At 62.1% G+C, this 18,361-nt stretch overlaps 1 protein-coding gene across 1 annotated transcript in view; it reads right to left on the bottom strand.

The window, feature by feature from the left end:
- PAFAH1B2 (platelet activating factor acetylhydrolase 1b catalytic subunit 2) overlaps nucleotides 1-18,361 on the bottom strand; it is a 640,582-nt gene that overhangs the window by 287,902 nt on the left and 334,319 nt on the right. The window lies entirely within an intron of this gene.

The following is an 18,361-nucleotide window of genomic DNA, read 5'->3' as shown; positions in this document are numbered from 1 at the left end:
GTCCCCTTCCCTCGGGAACGGTGACCGCTGCGCGGGCAGGCTCAGAATTCAGGCTGGCGCTTGGGAGCGTCTCGCTCCTTCAGATGCCGGGCTGGCGGCAGGACTTGGTGGCCTGTGGGTGCCCCTGCCTCTGCGCCCCGCTCTGGGAGGCGATGCCGGGGCACAGCCCTGCCCTGCTGTTCGCTGTCACTGAGCCCCGGAGCGGGCGGCTTTGGCAGCCGAGCCCTGTGACGGAGCTGAGGATCCCTGAGCTGGCCAGCTCCGACACCGTGGTCCCGAGGGTTCTGCTGCGTCCGGCCTCGCGTGAGACACCGGGAGATGTCTGCACCGTGGCGCAGAGCCTGGAGAGATCTGCGGCGTGGCTGTTCTGAATGTCTCCTGAATGAGTAACTTGGCAGATTTCTTTTTTTTTTTTTTCCCCCCTCCCTCACTAATTGCAAATCTGTTTGCAAGCAGCTTGCTTTCTAGGAGGAGGACTTGGAACCGTCAGCTGGCTCCTGCATCCCCCTTGCTGAAGCATCCTTTCCTCTGACTGGCTTTGGCAATGCCTTGTCTCTACATCTGAACGGGGTTTTTGGGCGGAGGGAGCAGGAGAAGCTGAGTCTGAAGCCATTTCGTGCAGAGGCATCTGCCAGTTTGAGGCTCGTTCTGGCACTTGGGCACGCGCGTTTGTGGCTGAAGCAAAGTTATGGTGGAGCTGGAAATAATTGCCTCTGCCTTGGTGTGTGTCTCGGGGTTTGAATTGCCCCTGTGGTCTGAGATTGCCCGTTCAGCAGGGGCCAGGGCTGGAGCACCAGCTATGTTCTGCGTCTTCACGCCCGGCCTCCCCATTACGGCCACGCACAGCGGGGAATTGCAGCCGGTCTGTGATTCCCCTGCTTTTTCCAACGGCTCCCTGGGACGTAAACTGAGCCTCGCCCTGCGCGCTGGGGGGGTAAGAGCAGCATCCGCACTGGGCTGGGGGGGCAGCCGGGGTCCGGACCGCGGCCTCTCCGGCACGGCGGGTCCCAGCATCCCGCCCGAGGATGCCTGCCGGGTTCGAAACGCGCCAGTGCCTTCTCTCCTGCTGCGGAAAATCGCCTCGCGCTGCCCGTTGGCTTTCACCGCTGTGGCCTCGTGCTCCCGCCCTGCGATCTGGTCGGGGGCTGTGGGAGATCAGGGGCTGTCGCCTGGTTTTGGGGGCTGTGGGCGTGAGGAGACCTCGGGCAGGAGCCGCGTGGCAATGGCTGCTGAGGGTCACCGTGCCGGGTCGGGACCGAATTCGGTGCGGGGGCGGGCGACAGAAATCACGTGTGGGGTCCTGGGTGCGGGCTCTGTGCTGGAGCATCCGGGCGTGCATCCGATGCCTGCGCTGATCATCGGGGCGAGCCGCTCCGAACGAGTCCAGGGACAGCTCGCTGCTCGGACCCGGGAACCCGCGCTTCGGCTAAAGAAAGAAGGAGCAGTTCCTTGTCAAAGGGTTGAGAGGTGCGAGTCCTGTCGGGTAAGAAGCGATGCGGTACACAAAAATGCCTGGACTGCTGGGTTGGCTTGGCTGGAGAGGCCGTGAACTCTGCGAAATTCTTCCGGCCTCTGGTTCTGGAGCTCCACGAAACAAACCCAGGGGAGAAGGAAAACATTCCCGGTGCCCCCGTGCCTCCGCAGAGCTGCAGCAGCAACTGTTTCCAATTACTGCGCCGAGTTTATATGCGCTGGGTTATTTCACCCAGCGCCGGAGGGTCTGAATTTCCTCGCTACTGTGGATAGAGTCTGTCAGCCAACATCTACACTCATGTAAAAACATAAAATCCAGCCTGGTCTTTCATCGTAAAAATCAACTCTCTCCCGCTGCAGAGGGAAGGCGAGCAGTGGGGGGTGCGGGGCAGGGATGCTCGGGATGCCAGCCCCTCTGCGGGGAGCCGGGCCGGCACCAGGCCTGGCACCGTGCGGCCAGGGACGGGCGCAGGGAGCCGTTCTGTGCCTGTAAAACAGCTTCTCTGGCTCGCTGCCCTTGAGACAGAAACGGGACCGAGGGGCCCTAACGGTTTGTGAGACCGACTGACGCCCAAGCCCGCATGCCCCGTTTTCCTCGAGAGCAGCAAGCGGCGTGCGACAGGCGTCCGTCGCACCGTGCAGACGCGCTGCGCTTGGGCACGGGCGGTGTTCGGGGAGACCTGGAGGGAAGGCACGGGGGAGCAGAGATGGAAAGCAGCCTCAGAAAGTGGCCGTTGCCTGCGGGGCCGTGCGGATGGGCAAGACCAGCCAGCCCAGCTACAGCCTCATCCTACGCATGAAAAAGAAGAGGGCTTCACCCGGGGCGTGCCAGAGGAGGCAGAGTCCGAGCTCGAGCAGAGCGGTCTGGCCCTCGGGATGCTGCTTGCCTAAACTCTGCGACCCACAGCTACAGCTAGGCTGCACGCCGGGTGTCTGTAGCCCTTCCCGACTGCCCCGTCGCACTGAAGTTGCCGGCGTGCGGAGGCACCAGTGGGGAGCGCAGAAACTGGCGTTGGAGAGGGGAAGCTCCCCAGACGGACCGGCGTGGTGCGGCGGGGCAGAACGCGCCTGCGGCTCTGCCGTGAGGTGGGATGGGGGGAGATGCCCGGCCTCGGGCCGCCATGGCTGCTCCTGCAGGCCGAAGCAGGGTCCGACCCGATGCGCGCTTGGATGCGGGACCTGGGAGGGAAGGCTGGCGTGCGTGGGGCGGTGGTGTAGCCTGCCCAGTCGCAAGCGCTTTGCCAGGGATTAACCAGCGCTTGCTGTGGTGCACGGGCGTGGGACTGGTTTTGTGAGGGTGTCCCGCAGCAAAGTGCAGGGTGTAAATACCGAAGGCTCCGGAATCCGTGGCCTCTCGATACCCGAGAGGAGTCTGATGCTTGGAAAACATCTGTGGCGTTGGCCTCACAGCAGGTTTTCACCCTCCTGAAGGGGCTTGTGTTTGAGTTCCAGCACGCTTCCCACCGAAGCCGGGAGCAGGGGGGTCTGCAGGAGAGCCTGCCTCTAGGCAGGGGGAGGAAAAACTGCTGACGGGGCAGAAAGCAGGGCAAATGATCCGCGCCGAGGCAGAGCAGCCCTGCCCGCGGAGCCGGCTGCCTTGAAAGCCCGCAAGAGCAAGCAGCAGAGATCCCTGGCAGCCTGACAGCCCAGACGTGGTCGGAAGGCCAGATGGTTCTGGCTTTCACCCGCCCCGCGCTCTCCGCGTTGGGGTTGGTTTTGGTTCTCCGGATGAGACTTCAGCCGCTCCTCCCGTCGCTGGCGGGCAGCGCTCCCTCTGCTCTCGGCGCCGGGCTCCTCGCCGTCCCGGTGCCGCCGCGGAGATCCCGCGGCTTTCTCGGGTGACGACAGACGTTGGCAGGGGCGTTCGGCAGCAGCTCCCCGCCGCAGCGGGGCTGCCTCGCATCCGCCAGGAGCTTCTCAAAGGCTTTGCTTTGCGGGGAGATCCGAGCCCTCGGGTTCTGATTTGTAGCAGGGGAGGGCGGAACATTCTGGAGCCTGATCGAAATGTGCGAGGTCAACAAAACGGAGCAGGGAGTGCACGATAATTGGGGAAGAAGCAGCAGCCTTGCTTTCTGCGTGTGTTCCTGTGATCCCCCGACTTTAATCTCCCGTTTCCAAAGGGAAGCCTGTCTTGCCTACGTTGTTATAGCGTTCGTTTGCACAGGAGGCCTCTGTTTGCAGAAAAGGGAGAAAACCCCAAACCAAGACCACCGCTGCCTTTATTCTCCCCCTTTCTTGCGCAGCCGAGAAGGGAGGTGTCTCGGGAAGGGCTGTGGGGAGAGGATGGTACCCGGCTCTCGTTGAGGGTGTCTCGCCGCTCCCAGGCTGTGAGCCTGTTTTCGTGCCGAAGTTGCCGGTATCTGCTGCAGACCAGCAGATCCGGAGACGAGGAAGGGCTTGCTGTGCTCTTCTGGAAGTTAAAAACCTCTCGGAGAACGAGGGGTCAGGGCTGAACGAGCCGGGCTCCTTGGGGCAAGACATCCCTGCTAGCACAGGTCTGACCTTGGCTCGGGAGGATTTACGGGTGGGGGATCGCTGGCCTTTCTCGGAGATCGAGAGGAAGAGGGGTTTTTCAAGTGTGCTTTTCCCCCCGAGGCTGTGGCACTGTTGGAAGTGCTCCGTTCCCTAACATCTGTGCAAATTAAAGCCTTCCTTGGCTTTTGAGTCTGCGTTTGGGGGGTTGCCCTTCTCCTCTGCGTTCCGCCTCTGAAAGGGGAAGGGATTAAAAAAAACAACCAAAAAGCAGGGAGGGGGGAAGAAATCTGTCCCCTTTCCCTCCTTCCCATCTGCTGTTTAATCACCAGCTGTTTGTCCCCGAGCTGGGATTACCCCCTCTCCGCCAGCCGGTCGGTGCGCCAGCCCACGCGGTGGGGCCTCAGCGTCTCGCGCGCCGCGTTGCGCCGGCACCGCCGGTGGGAAAAGCCACGGCAAAGCGCATCGGGGGGCGGCTTCGAGCCCGTCGCTGCCTCTCCTGCGGAGAAGTTGATTTCTTCTCTCCATGTGCTGCCACTGCTCGAGCTGTCTCTGCTGGAAACGCCTGCGTGGCGGGGCCCGGGTCCGTGCCTCTCGCCCCAGGGCGCAAGCGTTTGGGGCCACCGCGTTGCCTGCGTGCGGCGGGATGGAGAGCGACGCGCCGTCAGCCCTCCCGCCGTGCGGTGGGTGCTGGCCGTGACGGCGGCGTGTTGGCGGCCGCGGCCGGGGAGCGGATGCGGGAGGCTGCGTTGGTGCCCGTGGCTGGGAGGCGATGCCCCGCCGGGAGCCCGGGTCCCGGGGCCGGGCTGCGGGAGCTGAGAGGGGCTTTGTGCCGCGCAGCTGCTCCCCGCGCGCCTTCCCATATGGGCGTCTGACTCACGGGAGGGAGCTGCAAAGAGCTGATGGCGCTCGGCCGAGCGAGGAGCCAAGAGTGACGCCGGGCTTTTAGGACGGGTGCCAGCTCTGCCTCCATCTAGAAGAGCTGTAGGAGAAGTCAGCAGAAAACCTGGGGATTGCTTAACAAGCTCTTCAGTGCCACTGCATGTGCTGAGCTCATCCAGGGAAGCCGTGGGTGCCAAGTCCTCCTTACTGATGGACTTAATGCCGGAGGACAGGGAGCTGTCAGCCCGCTTCCTCTGGGGAAGGGCTCCCGGCCGGTGGAGCCCTCCCGACCGGCTCCGGGCGTGCAACCGCTCCACCCTCGGCATCGCCCGTGTGTGCCCGGCGCTGCCGGGTTTGTGGCTCAGACCCCCGGCCGGCAGCACCGGCACCAACAAGGCGGCTGCACCACGGCCGCCTGAAGACGTGGCTACGGGAGCCTAACGAGCACCAAATCAGCCGGCTGCCTGGCCGCAGCCTGATTTAGCCAGCATCCCCTGCCCGATGAGAGCTCCCCGCGTAACCGGCAGAGCGGGAGCGGGTTTGGAGGCGACGGCTCCCTACGCGTGCGGCGAGGCACAAAGCAGCGCCTGCTACGCCGTTATTAACGCTGCATGAACTATTCTTGGACCCCGGTGTCAGTCCGGGAGGAGAAGAAAAAAGCGGAGCTGCAGGGCCGCCAAACACAGCATCCAAACTATTTTTATAGATTGGTCTGGCTGCTTTTTTCCGAGCGGGGAGAGTTCAAAGGCAAGCAGGGCATGGTGAGCCGCCTGCTACAGAAAGCCGGGAATCGATTGATTTAGCTCTGAGTTTGTACTCGCACAAAAAAACCCACAACAGAACGGGCTCCCCTGGCTCGAAGCAAACCAGAGAGCAGTGTTGGGAGGCGGGGGCTGGGGCCGGCTCGGCGTATGGCTCCGGGCACGACGGGCTCCGGTACAGCCCCGATGCTGGCGTGACCCTCCGGCAGAGGGGAACACGGGGCGTTGTTATCCGGGGGTGCTTGCAGCTTGCGCGGTGACCGCGGGGTCAGCTGCCTCCGGAAGGGTGGCCCTGAGACTCAGGCTTTTCGTCCCGGGTCTCCCGGGAGAGCCAACAATGCCGGAGCACGGAGGTGTCTGGAGCCAGGAGGGCCATGCCGTCCCTGGTTAATGCCTCACCAGCAAACCCCAGCTTCGTTAGGCGAGGGCTAATCATTGACAGGCTATACGTTGAGATGCGTGCCGTACGGTTCGTTAGCTCGCGCCCCGAGTATGCGCGTCGGCTCCCCGGCTCGAGGGCGGCGCTGGCGGCTCAGTCGCCGTCCCCCTCGGCAGGGACGACCGGCGACGCGGCCCCGCGTCGGAGCTGAGCGCGGCGTGGGCTCGCTGCCCCTGCTCTGGTGACCGCAGCGCCCATCTCTGCCTGCAAACAACCCAGCTGCAGAGCGGCTGTGAGCCCGGCGAGTCTCGAGGTGCCCGAGCCTTCCAGAGCTTCTGTCCTTGGGCAAAGGGGTGTGAACGAGGAGAAACCTCAGCCTGTGACTCGGAGCGGGGCTTTTGGGTTTGACCCAGGAGAAGCCTAAAGCCTTGAGCTCGCCTTAAAAGCGTTCGGAACGTACGTCTGCGTGCTGAACGCCTGCCTCGCCTGCGCGCCGTTTGCTCGCAGCTCCCAAACGGTTGGGTTAGAGGCACAGGGGCAGGGCTCTGCTTGCTTTTCCGCGGTGGCCGTTGGGTTTCGGTGCCGCAGGCTCGGACTCGTGGCCGTCAACGCGGCGATGAGGCACCGCGTGCCGCCCAACGCGCGCTCTGCTTTACCGAGGGTGGCCGGAGCCATGCAGGAGGGTTCGGCCCCCCGGCCCCTTTGCCGTGCGGCGCGCTCCTCGCCCGTGCCTCCCAGCTCAGTCCCCGGGTTCGCCTCTGAATTTCCCCGTAGAGGCGGTTATTGATTTTCCTGACTAATGCACCGGGCTACATTGTGCACCACACACCAAACAAAACAAAGAGAACTCAATCAGCCACTTAAACAGGGGGGGAAAAAAAAAAGGGACAAGAAAAATCAAACAAAACCCACCGGCTTCCCATTATAGGCTGGGCAGATCATGCAGTTACAACTTGAAAGGGTTCCCATTGACCCACAGCACTCAGTTAAAATGAAGGTAGCAGTGCGAATCCAGGCTGGAGATGCGGGCTCAGGAGAGCTCTTTCCTTACATAAAAAAGAACACTTCGCTTTTTTCTTTCTTGTTACCTGCAAATGAGAACGAAATGCTGCTCTCCTCCACTCAGCGCAGCGTTATTCCAAGCGTACCAACTCCCAGCTCCCTTTTCCCTTGGCTAATAAGTAATCATGAGGAGGTTTCTGGCCTTGTTTATTATATTTGGCCCAGAAAATGCCTTTTTTCCTCTCCTCCTCCCCCTGCCTCTTTCAGCAAAATGCTTTCCGAGATTTATTCGTACGGCCATAAATTCAAAGTAAATAGCGTTAATTTACCAGGCTACTGTAAGAAAAGGCACCTTCCAGCAGGAATGCCACCAGCCTCTGCTGGCTGGAGGAGTGTCGGGGGGTGCTGGATGGTCAGATCTGTCCCATTTTTTTTTCCTCCCCTCCTTCCCCTCCCGCTTCCTAAGGAAGAAACTCTTTCCTCGCCTTCATCTAGAGGCTCCAGGAGCTTTGCTCGCGGGATGCTCTGGGGGCAGGTCGGGTGCTTGGTGGTGAATGGCCCTGGAGACCCTGAGAAATGGAAGGGAGCGAGCAGGTCCCCGAGGTCCCCGCTTTGCGGTGACGGAGCCGCAGAGGACACCTTCCTGCCTTTTGCCAGCCTGTGCTGCAGAAGAGACTATTTCCCTGTCTTCTCACGACTCTTGGAGGCTTCCTGGGTTCTGGAAACACTTAGCAGACGGGGCTTGGTGCCCAACTGTCTCTATAAACAGTGTCTCTGTGACTGGGATGTGGCTGAGGTGCAGCGCTTTAGGAATGGGGAATAATGGCGGCAGAGGGGAAGCGGCGCTGAGCCTGAAAGCGTCGTGAGAAACGGGGGAGAGGACGCGAGCCGACGTTGGGTGACGGCTGGAGTGGACGGGGTTCCTGCCTTGCTCGGAGCCTGGCTCCTTCGGACCGAAGCTTGTCATTGCCGCTCTGTCTGAAGCTCGTGGTAGCAGCCGCGCGGTCCCCCCGGGAACACCGGGGCCAGCGATGCCATGAGATGGCCGCAGCGATCTCCAGCGCCGTCCTGCCCTCCCTCCCAGCCCCGCGGAGAAGCGGCTCGTCCCCGCGGAGCTCTGCGAGGCCGGAGCACTCGGTGGCCGGGAGCGCGGTGCGGCGCGGGTGGGCACGCCGGCGAAGCTGGCAGCCTTGGCGCCTGAGCGGAGATCGGTCCTGGAGAAATGAGTCGGTGCCGCGGGAGGCTGGCTGCGCCCCGCTTCGCCCCCGTCACGGGGCTGGCGCTCTCCCAGTTCGCCCAGTGCTGCCTGTGCTCCCTGCTCGCCTGCGGGGCTGGGATGCTGCTCCAGGCTGGCTCAGGCACCTCCAGTTACGAGGTTTGCCGACTGAGATTCTGATTTTGCAGCAGTTTACACCTCCCAGCACCTCTTTTATTTCATCAGCTGCCTTGGTCGAGCCAGGCAGCTGCTTTAGACGGGCTGGTGCCCGGAGGTAGCGTTTGCAAACAAATACTCTGCTCAGCGCAGATCCGGGAGTCGCAGCAAGCGTTGCTCTCTTCTGTGGCCATAGCAACTTCCGAATCAATTCTGCTTACTTTTCATCAGAAGTCTTTGCAGTTCCCCCACGAGTTGCCCTCTCCAGCACCGGTCTCCATTACCTCGCTCCGATCGGCGCGCGTGTGGCGGCCGGGGAGGAGGAGGAGCGAATCCTGCCGCCGCTGAGCGTGCACGCTGCGGGCTGGGATGCACGACGGGAGCGCGGGGGCCGGTCTGCCCGGGCTCTGCGGCGGGGCGAAGGGGACGCCCCGACTGACGCGGCTCGTCTCTGGGGCAGCCCATCCGACGACGTGGCTGCCCGCTTATGACCGCTCGCCCGACGGCAAACCGAGCGGTTCTACGGCTTCCGTCTCCCGTAGTTGCGTCCTGGGAGACGCAGCTCCCGGGGTGGAGGAAGCCTCCTCCGTCCCTTCCCTCTCCCAGGCCGCAGGCAGCAGCGCCTGGGGAGCAGCCGTGGAACGTCCGCGGAGACAAACCGCCGGGCTCCCCGGGAGCAGAGCCCGGTGACACGCTGCTGCTGCCGGGGTGCACGCGGGCGGCCATTTTTCCTAATTAGTCATGATGTCTTGCCCATCACAGGGATAAATAGCAAGCTTTCCCTAAGGATGGGAGATGAGAAGCGCTATTTATCGTTGCTCTCAGAGGAAGCTGACAACATGACAGGTGAAATATCAGGAATAATTAAGAAAAATAAGGGCTTGTGTACTTTATTGCACCAACAGCAGGGATGTACTGCCGGCGACGCATGCGGCCCCGCGTCCTGCCGTCAGCTGGATGTGCTGCGTGTTCCGCGCTGCGCTCGTGCGGTGCCTCTCGCCCTGGGCGCCCGCCGACCGTCCCAGCCAGCTCCGGGCTCGTTGGTGCCGTTGGGGCCAGCCCCTGGCCGCGTTAGGGAGAGCGCCCCTGGCATTGCCCCAGAGCGGCTCGTGCCGTCCCCGCTGGAATCGATGGCGGACGACGCACCGGGGAGATGAGTTTGCTGATGAGGCAGGACAGCCGCGGAGCCGGGGAACTGCATCTCCTCGATGCGAAAATCTGATTACAGCACGTGTCGCCGGGCATCACTTCACTCTTCCTCTGCAGCCCCGGCCTCGCCTGACAGCCCAACGGATCTCCCGGATGCGTCTTGAGCCGAAACAAAACACCTCGGCAAAGGCGCTTCCGGTCCCTCGAGGTCCGAGCTTGCTGGGGACGTCTCCCCTTCGCGGGCTCCGCGTGCTGTCGGGGCCGGTCAGGGAACCGCGTCTCGTCGGAGGCGCTTGGGAGGCCAGCGGCCGTACGTCGCGGTCCTCACCCGTCCCCTCCGACCGCGGGCACTGCTCGGGAGGCCCCTGAAAGGGACCCTTTGTCGCGGGGAGGAGGCGGCCAGCGGCAAACGGCTCCCGAAGTGGGGAGCGCTGCTCTTGGGGCACTTATATTTAGCTCGCTTGCGGCACTGTCCCTTCCGCTCATGCTCGCCCCTTTGTTCCCTCTGACTGCCGGCGCCGAGGGCCTGAAAGAGAAGGATGCCAGCGAGGAACGGGCTGCCGCCGCTTGCGGAGCTGGAGGTATTTTTAACACAATGCCCGAGAAAAAGGAGTTTGTTTCCTCCAGCCTTCAGTCAAAATCAGTGCTGTGAAGGCTCTCTGAAGGAAAGCGAGGCACAGCCCGGGCACTTCCATTGCGCGCAGCGGAGGAAGCCGGCTCGCCTACAAAAGCCGAAGAGATGCGTTGGAGACCAAAGGCAGGAGTCCCTCCTGGCTCGGTGCCCCGCGCTGCCTCGCTCGCTCTGGAGGGTGACGGAGCACTGGAACAGGCTGCCCAGGGAGGTTGTGGAGTCTCCTTCTCTGGAGATATTCCAGCCCCGCCTGGACAAGGTCCTGTGCAGCCTGCTGTAGGTGACCCTGCTTTGGCAGGGGGGTTGGACTAGGTGACCCACAGAGGTCCCTTCCAACCGCTACTATTCTGTGATTCTGTGATTCTGTGCTGCGAGGGAGCCAGGCAGGCAGGCCACACGCGGTGATTTAAAACGCGGGGTGGCCAGGACCCCAGCCCAGCAGGAGCAGAGGATGGGGGCTGAGGCGCAACGAGACCCGGGTCCCTGCCAGAATTAAGACCGGTTTTTGTTCCCTTAAATATTTACAGAGCCCTTTCGTGCCTCGTGCTGCAGCCTGCGTTCCCTGGGGCTTTGCAATAGGAAAAAAGGTCTGGAGCAGGCTTTGCATCTTCTGCGGGAGCGTACCCGGCTCCTGGGATGCTGGCTTTGCCCTCCCTTCCCGGAGCTGATCCTGCCCGGGCAGCTCGCGGAGCGTCCCTGGGAGAAGCATCGCGCTCCTCGCCGGTGCTGTGCCCGGTGCTGGGCAGGCTCTCGCACCTTGCCCATCCCGCCAAGCAAAGCTTTTTTTCCTCCCACCTCGCTATCTTTGAAATGTTTGCTTTCCTTATCGGTAGGCGGCTGGTATCAAGCCGGACAAGTCTTGGGTTTAACTGTACGATTCCTCAATTCTCCAAGCAAATAAGCCCAGATAAGACCCAGACCTTTGAAGCCAATTGTAATTTAATACAGCTTAAATTGTAAACATCGAACAGTTGCAAAGGAAATATGATGAAAGCCATCGATTTTTTTGTAGTGACACAGTGTCTTTTTGAATAATTCCCGATAATGAGAAAATCTGAGAAAACTGAAACCTGTTTGCGGATATTATGAGCCTAAATGGTCAAATAAATAATTAGCAAGCTACTCATTTAAGAAAATGCCAGAAGATCCTTACTTCCAAGTAAAAATGCTAGACTAAGCATCTTTTTTGAGTAAAAGGGAAAAAAAAAACCCCAAACACTGTGGGCAGAGTGGAAGATGAGCAGGATGCCTGCTGCGGAGAGCAAACAGCTTTTTCCGATCGGCATCGATATAGTGCAATGCGCTTTCCGCCGCGCGGCTCGTGTTTCTTTTCTGGTCTGTGGATTAATTTTAGAGCACTAATGAGCTGGCCTGGGGTAGCGCCCGGAGCCTGGAGGGGGAACGAGGCGTCGTGGAGAGCAGCTCCGCACCCAGCGCGTCTTTGAGGCTGTGAAGAGCCACGCTACGAAGGCGATGTTGCCGCCGGGAGCGCCTGACCCGGGCGGCAGCGATGGCTCCCGGCTGCTCCATCCCGCGTGGGCTTCCAGGCTTTGGGAGCGGCGTCTCTCCCGACGCGCGGCGGGGTGCTCGCCCACCGCCGGCAGACACGGCCCGCTCTCACGCCTCGGGGTTGTCCGCATCCCCACCTGCAGGTGCCAGGGCTTCAGCTGGGTCTCGTGGCCGCTGTTCGAAGCCCAAAAATGGGGTGGCCGAGAACTCGGGGTGCAGCAGATGGTGGCACCAGTCCCGTCAGGGCGACATTGCCGCTCGGGGCGGGAAGCTGCCGGGGGTCGGCGACGCCGGGACCGGGCTCAGAGGGGATGTCCTGGAAGCACAGCCACGTGCTTCCCCGGCTCTCCTCCTCTTCGGGGGCACCTTGGGGTGCGGGAGAGGGCATCTTCTCCTCCCTATCTTGGGGTGTGGGAGAGGGCATCTCCTCCTCCCTGGGGGCATCTTGGGGTGCAGGAGAGGGCATCTCCTCCTCCCCATCTCGGGGTGCAGGAGAGGGCATCTCCTCCTCCCCATCTTGGGGTGCGGGAGAGGGCATCTCCTCCTCCCTAGGGGCACCTTGGGGTGCAGGAGAGGGCATCTCCTCCTCCCTATCTTGGGGTGCGGGAGAGGGCATCTCCTCCTCTCCATCTTGGGGTGCGGGAGAGGGCATCTCCTCCTCTCCATCTTGGGGTGCGGGAGAGGGCATCTTCTCCTCCCCATCTTGGGGTGTGGGAGAGGGCATCTCCTCCTCTCCAGGGGCATCGTGGCCGGTGTTCAACCCAGGAGAGCATCGTTGCGTGGCAGAAGTGGCTCCTTAGAGAGGCTGCGGTCTTCGCAGGGGAGGGAAGGGGGACGAGCTGAGGGGAACAGGGGTGATGCTCACCGGAGGGACAGTTTCAGCGGTGGGAGACCCAGATGCGACGGGCTGTATGGTGGCAGTTTCCGGGGGGGCTGGACAAACCGGTCTCCAGCCCAGTGCCCCGCTGTGCAATGGGGACCACAGCGTCTGGGTGGCAAACGCCGTGACGGCCCTAGGGCCATGCCGGGAGCGGCGTGGGTGCGGGAGGTGGGAGCAGCCTGGCAGCCGCCGTCTCCCCCCTCCGTGGCTCCGTCATTAATTGCAGAACGCAGGGACAGACCTTTCAGTGGGTCACAGGGGAAAGTGAAGACTCCAACTTGTAACTGGGTCAGTTGGGAGGGAAGAACCGAGCCGTGCCCCGCTCGGCGGTGGGAAAAGGCCGGCTGGGGGGCACGGCGCAGGCAGCGTCTGCTGGCCCGGGAACCCGGAGGGAGAGCCATCAGGGGCGGAGGTGGCTCTGCTCGAGGGCTGACGCTGGCAGGCGTTTCGGGCAGCGCCGCTTGCTCATCGACTGGGTGCGGGAGCGAACAAAAGGGCCTGGGCTGGTGGAGCGAGCGATGGGAGCCCTTTGCCCCCGGCACGAGCCCGGACGGGTCCCGGGCAGCGGGATGTGCCGAGGGAGGCGAGGCTCCGCGCTGGCAGGAGGGGGCTCGGCAGCATCGCCTAAGGGAGTCATTCTGCCCGTTTCCCCGAGCTCTTCCGCGCTTCGGATCTCAGCGAGGCGAGCGAGCTAAGGCATGGGTTATAAAAGTGATGGATCTGCAGAAAAAGGAGAGGCTCGCGGGGCTGAAATTTACTGCAAAGCCTGGCCCAGAAATGACCCCCTTCCTCCTCCTCGGGATTTTTTTCGCCTTGTGCGGAAAAATGCAGCTGGTCAGCTTGACGAGCGGCAACGGTCGCTTTGTCATTACTGCGCGATGCTGAAACAATGATGGATGGCTGGCGGTAGATCATGTTGGGTTTCCGGAGAGCAGCGAAGATGAAGGCAAGAGACTAATTCATGATGCATGAACGCATTGATCTTCCTGGCTCTGAAAATACAATGTAATGAACCCCCGCTAACACATCATTTTTATGCCACTGCACCTCACTAATATCTAATGATTTCACCTTGCTCTCAGATAAAATATAATTGTATGGGAGTTCCAGCTTTGTTCTTTAATACTCGAGTAGAGTTAACGAATTACGCCTTGCTCTGTAGCTGTCGGCAAGTTGAGACAAGCCTACAGAAGCCCCGCAATTACGGCGCGCGTTGAAAACACCGCCTGTGTGTGCACGTGCGTGTGCCGCAGCTGCTGGGGACGGCGTGGCTGGGACCCGAAGCGGGGCCGAAGGGTGCGGGCGAAGAGCTGCGGGGCTGATGGAGCCGGTGCGTGGCTCCGGAGCAGCGATACGGGCGCTGCCGACCGCTCGGACCCGGGCTGAAAGAACCCCGGCGGCGGCGTGACAGCCCGGGGCCGGCCGCGTCTGCCGCCGGGTGACCGGCCGGGTTTGTCTCGGCGTCGTATCTGCAGTCACCCGCCTCCGCGTGTTCTGCTTGGCGGTGGGAAGCTCTTCGGGGGCGAGCGGGCGGTAAACTGCCTGCTTGTCGCCCAGCGTCTGCTGCAGCTGGGGTCCTGGCCCCCGACTGCGGCTTTCCAGCGCTGCGGCGGCGCGAGAAGCGAGCGGGAGCCAGCGGACGCGCGCTGGAGGTGACGGCGTTTGTGGGCTCTTCAAAGGCAAGCCCCAGCGTCAGCGAAGAAGTCAATGGAAGCCTAACCGCTCTTGACAGCGGAAGCTGAAGTAACGTTGTACCTAATTTGAAATTCCCTCTAGGCTGAGCAAGACTCTGCCTTTCATGTGCGGCGTCTGCATCCCTTCTGGGAGCCCTTTTCTCTGTACCGGGCTTGGTTACACGCGGTGTTGACAGATGATTAAGACGTGAAGCCTCTTAAATCAGAGGAACAGCCCAAGTTTTGCGGTCTGTGCTCGGGTGTTTACCCACGGCGTTCTCCTCGGCTCAGCCCGAGTGTGAGGTTGGGGACCCGCTGCCCCTCGCAGCCCGAGGCGTCCCTAGCAGAGGCGATGCCGAAGGGAGCAACGCGCCGGGGTTGTGGGAGCCAGAGACCGGGGCGACAAGCAGCCCTTTGCTGGTAGCAGCGTGTCGACCGTGGACGCCCTTGCCGGGTTCGCCGGGGCCCTCAGAAGCTGCCTCGCAGGGTTCTCGTTGCGGGGACGAGGAGCAGAGGCTGCTGCGAGGCTCGGCACCCCGTCCCCGCCAAGCGAACCTGGCGAGGTGACCTAGCAAACCCGTGACCGGTGCCTCTGCATCTTCCGGACGTTTCCAAACGCCGCGGTTAAACAGCGTGGCCGTGACGGGCTGCTGCCCGCAGCCCGCTCGCTGGGGTCCGCGCTGGGGCGGGGGGAGAGCCGGACGCATGGCAGCAGCGCAGCGCTGGCACCGGAGCCATCGCCCCACGGCAGGGCTGCGGCTTCCCCGGCGCTTCTGTCGCTGGCTCGCGTCCCCCCCTCCCCGTGGTCTGCGCGTCCTGACTTTTGCAGGCGCTTTCCTCCTGGAAGGATATTAAACATATTTAAAAAACACTTAAATGCTAATGCGGGACCTGAACAGAGGATGTCAGACGTGAGAGGCGCTCCGAAGACACTATGTCTCCCTGGAAGGGTCTGACCCCGGTAATCTAATTTGCTTTACATTTAAAATGATACTTCATTCTCTTATTATAAGGCTCGGTGTCATTGGCTCATAAAGATTACAATTTCTTGTCTTCCAATGGTAATAAATCCAATTCAAGCACCCTCTTGATTCGAAATCTGTCACAACAACATGCAGAGGGCACAGTTCCCGAGTTTTATGGCGCGAGTGCACGAGAGACCCGTCCGCGGGAAGGATGATGCGAGACCGTTAAACGCTTTGGCCCCCTCCTTTCTCAATTGGATGGGTGTTTAAAAAGTAAAATAAATAAGCAAGCCCCCTAACTCATCGCTGCTTCCTCATTAGCCAGCAGCAAAAAGGTTAGAGCGGCCGCGGAGCCCGGCTGGCTCGATTCCCCGTGCTTTCTGCCCTCGCTGGGGAAGAACCGGGTTCCTGCAGCGCCGCCCGAGAGGCATCGCGCTGGCTTCGGCACACTCGGGGCTGAACCTTCCTGGTCGTCCTCGCTGGAGACGACAGCCGCGCGCTCGGTGTTTGGCGCGTACGCCTCGTCGGGCACCGCGTAACGCGGCCGGCGGGCGCAGCCGCTCCGTGGCGGGACGGCGGGCGGTCGGCTGGGCCGGGGTGTCGGCGCGGACGGGGCGGCGTGGCGAGGGGTCAGCCGCCGTGCCGCGGGAACGCTGCCGGTCTCGGACAAGCACAGGCGAGAGGCTGCGCGCGGAGAGAACGTCTGGGCTTCCAGCGCCTGTCGTTCCTTAGCGGGGTTTGGTGGGGTTTTGTTTTTTCCTTTTTTGACAAAGGTTTTAGCCGAGCAAAAAATCCCATCTGTGTGACTTTTTTATGAAAAGATAAAAAGCCGGAGTTGGTAGGAGTGCGCCTGAAGTCGCAGTCCGCAGCAATCCAAGGTAGGGGCTGGCTGGGGACTCTCTGTTTATTTCAAACACCCCTTTATCTTTCCGCTGAAAGAGCGGTGCTCTCTGTAAAGCTCTGCCAATTGAAAAAGGAATCAGATAATGAAGACTGATGCCGCACTGATGACAGCCCTTCAGATCCTCAATAGGATTTCTCCAAAATCAAAAGACTTTTTTGTTTTATTGTCACACTTGTGGCTTAAAAATAATTAAATTTAATCTTTTGGCTCTCGAAACAAAAATGAAAATTTAAAAACCACCTCCCCCCCCCCCCAACGCAGGAAACCAACAAAGCAAATGCAAATATCCAGTGGGTGTTGGAGACCATTTTCTGCATTACAAACGAAAATGCCGCGTTTGCAGTGGGCGCCCGGCGCGCGCGTGTGACGGGGACCACGCTGCCGCTCTCGGCGAGCGGCACCGGTCCTCGCGCGGGCCCCGAGGGAGCGGAAGCCAACCGCCCGTGAGCGCCGCGTCCGGTTGCTCGCTTGGCACCGGTGCGGTTGTGGGGCCATTTCGCACCGCGCCCTCTCCTCGGCGCGAGGACGGGGACGCGGCCGCAGCCCGGCAGAGCTCGCAGCACCGCGGGGCCGGCCGGCGAAGCCGTCCTGCTGTCCTTGGCGGCGGGGGCAAGCGGCAGCCCTGCGGGGTAGCGCCGACGGCTTGGAGCGAATCCGTCGCTCATCATGGTGGAAGGCAGAAAAATAAATAAAATATATTGGGAGCTATTTGTACCGTAACTAAAGCGCTGAATTCATGGAGGGAGAGCGTGGCTGATGGCAGCTTCGTCACAGCGCGCGCCAGCCTGGAGACGGGGCTTGGCTTTGGCCGCGGAGGAGGCAGGCGGCACGGGGGGCTGGGGACGGGCAAGGGGGGCTCGGCGGCTCTGCCGGGGAGTGCCGCAACGCCTCTCGGGTGAGCCGTTAAATCTGCAGAGCTGTAACTGGATTATTCCCCTCTCTGGGCTCCTTTGGACGAGCCCCTCCATTTCCAGAGAGTTACACGGGATTTAGCCCCGCGCCGGCTTTCACGCGGATTGCGCGGCTCGAGCTGCGCGCAGCCCTCGGAAACTTCAGAGCCGGCGCTTTTCCCGAGACGGACAACTGCTTCATTTCCCTTGACAGGACACGCGGAGCGAGCAGACGCTGCCGGCCGCTCGTGGAGGAGTCCCTTTGGTCTCGGTCTCTGTAGCACCTTTAATCTGCGGCTCGGAGAGCTGCGGGAGCACGGCGAGTCCCGCCGTCCCTGCGGCAGTCGGGCGCCTGCTGCGCTGCCGGCCTTCTCCCGGGCGGAAAACTCGCGCTGCTGCAGGCTACCTCCTCCTCCTCTGCGGCTCGTGTCGGGAGCCAGCGGCGAAGCTGGGGGACGCGGTGGCGAGCCGTCGGGGCCAGCACGTAACCGCGGCTCCCTGCGCCCGTCTTTGAGAGAGGGTAGCAGTCGCCGGTCTCGTAAACCGCCTGAAACCAGCTCCGACCGCAGCTTCTCCTGCGAGGACATGATTAGCGCCGGTTACTGAGCGTTAGCCGAAGGCCGGGTGAAGCTGCATTCTCTAATGCCGCTGCCAGCGGTGCCGGTGCCGATTTGCGCCGGCACCAGCGGCCGCTGCTCATCGGCACGCCGGCGGCCATGGCCGGACGCGCTGCTCGACGGCTGCGTCGCAGGCGGGTGTCAGACCCCCGGGCTTGGCTCCGTCTCCACGGTCGCAGGCGGGAGTTGTTGTCCTTCATTTCTGCTCCCGATGTAAAAGCTGCGTTAACAAACAATTGATTATCGGTTTTAAAGCGCGAAAACGCCATCTGGTCTTGGAGACGTGCTGCGCTGCGGCGGGCGGGGAGCCGGCGTGGCACAGCGGCGCGGGCGAGGCTCCCGCCGCCCGTCACCCCGTCCAGAGCCGGCGAGGAGACGCGATCCTCCGCGTGGCTGCCTCCGCATCGGCGGCTCGGGGTGCCGCGGCGCGTCAGCCCGCACCGTCCCGGCTCCTCGCTCCTCCCCGGCCCCCCGTTAGCTGCCGTCCCTGGCTCCCGTGGCGTGATTTAATGCAGCGCTCAATCACTGCCACCGGGGCTGGCGCTTCGGCATCCCAGCTGCTCAGCGCGCTGTGACGAGCAATCCGAGGCTCGGCTTCCGGGACGGAGGAAATCGTTTTCCTCTGGAAATTGAAGCCGATGGCTAATGGATGCAGGAAGGCGTTTCCAGCAGGAGCGTCGCCAGCGTTGGCCCGGCGCGAGCCCCTTCTTGCCTGCCGCGCGGGACGCGGGAGGCTGGGGGAGTCATGGCCGGGAGTCTCCCGGCTGGTTAGCGGCAGAGAATTTGTCACGGTTGGTTTTAG

This window comes from Opisthocomus hoazin, chromosome 24 (genome assembly GCF_030867145.1).
Source record: "Opisthocomus hoazin isolate bOpiHoa1 chromosome 24, bOpiHoa1.hap1, whole genome shotgun sequence".
Lineage (NCBI taxonomy): Eukaryota > Metazoa > Chordata > Aves > Opisthocomiformes > Opisthocomidae > Opisthocomus > Opisthocomus hoazin.
Note: the sequence above shows the minus strand (reverse complement) of the source record. Positions and strands in the feature narration are given on the sequence as shown.